At 38.6% G+C, this 1150-nt stretch overlaps 1 non-coding gene across 1 annotated transcript; it reads left to right on the top strand.

Annotated features, from left to right (window-relative positions):
* Positions 1 to 525: 525 nt before the first annotated feature.
* On the top strand, positions 526 to 632 carry LOC138818377 (U6 spliceosomal RNA). Its single transcript, XR_011369085.1, has one exon. It is a non-coding gene; the product is annotated as a U6 spliceosomal RNA (small nuclear RNA).
* Positions 633 to 1150: the final 518 nt, after the last annotated feature.

Here is a 1150-nt window from a genome sequence, read left to right as displayed (position 1 = left end):
AACAAATTCCCAAAATTAAATATATTTAATACATTAAAAATTTTAACAAACAACGCTTGGTGCAATGTTCATTATGACAGGTGCCTTGTATAGAATAATTGAATCCTCCTCCTACACATTTCTTGAACAACAAATATCTGGGAATATTTTGTTTTTGACATGTCAATCTTGACTTTATTCTTAAATTTGTGCTTATGTAAGAAATTTATGGTTCTAAAATTTCATGACAATTCTTTTGAACTTATTTTTTGTTGAATTGTCTAGTTTAATAAAATCCAACTGCACTTTTTTTGGGGGGATCCATTCTTGGGGCCTCAACTCTGGGCTTGGGCGCTGTCCCTCAGCTCTTCAGCTCAAGGCTAATGCTCTACCACTTGAGCCACAGCACCACTTCCAGCTTTTTTCTTTTTGCTTATGTGGTGCTGAGGAATCGAACCCAGGGCCTCATGCATGTAAGGCAAGCGCTCTACCACTGAGCCACCTTCTCAGCCCCCACAATTGCACTTCTGATATAAAAAATATTCTGTGCTCAATTCAGCCACACATACACTAACATTGGAACGATACAGAGAAGTTTAGCATGGCACCTGTGCAAGGACGATATGCAAATTCGTGGGGCGTTCCATATTTTTACAACAGATGCTGGAGGGGATGTGGCCACAAGGGAACCATACAACATTCTTGGTGGGAGTGTAAACTTGTTCAACCACTTTGGAAGACATTATGGAGGTTCCTCAAAAGATTCCACATAAAGCTCCCCTTTGACCCAGCAGTCCCACTTTTGGGGATTTATCTAAATGATCACAAACAAGACCATACTAAAACTACCAGCAAAACTATGTTTATTGCAGCATTTTTTACCATAGCTAAGATATGGAACCAACCAGCTGTCCCCACTACATGAATGGATCAAGAAAATGTGGTGTATATACACAAAGGAATTATATGCCTCCATCAGAAAGAATGACATTGCCCCATTTGTTAGGAAATGGAAAGACTTGGAAAAAAATTTATTAAGTGAAGTAAGCCAAGTCTAAAGAAACAGGTCCCATGGTTTCCCTTATTTTCAATAACGAATATATGTCTGGGGTAAGCAGACAAGGTCAAAAGCTATGTGCATATGAACAGATATGATAACGTTAAGGGAATT

Source organism: Dipodomys merriami, unplaced genomic scaffold (assembly GCF_024711535.1).
Source record: "Dipodomys merriami isolate MVZ:Mamm:240054 unplaced genomic scaffold, mDipMer1.0.p SCAF_748, whole genome shotgun sequence".
Classification (NCBI taxonomy): domain Eukaryota; kingdom Metazoa; phylum Chordata; class Mammalia; order Rodentia; family Heteromyidae; genus Dipodomys; species Dipodomys merriami.
Note: the sequence above shows the minus strand (reverse complement) of the source record. Positions and strands in the feature narration are given on the sequence as shown.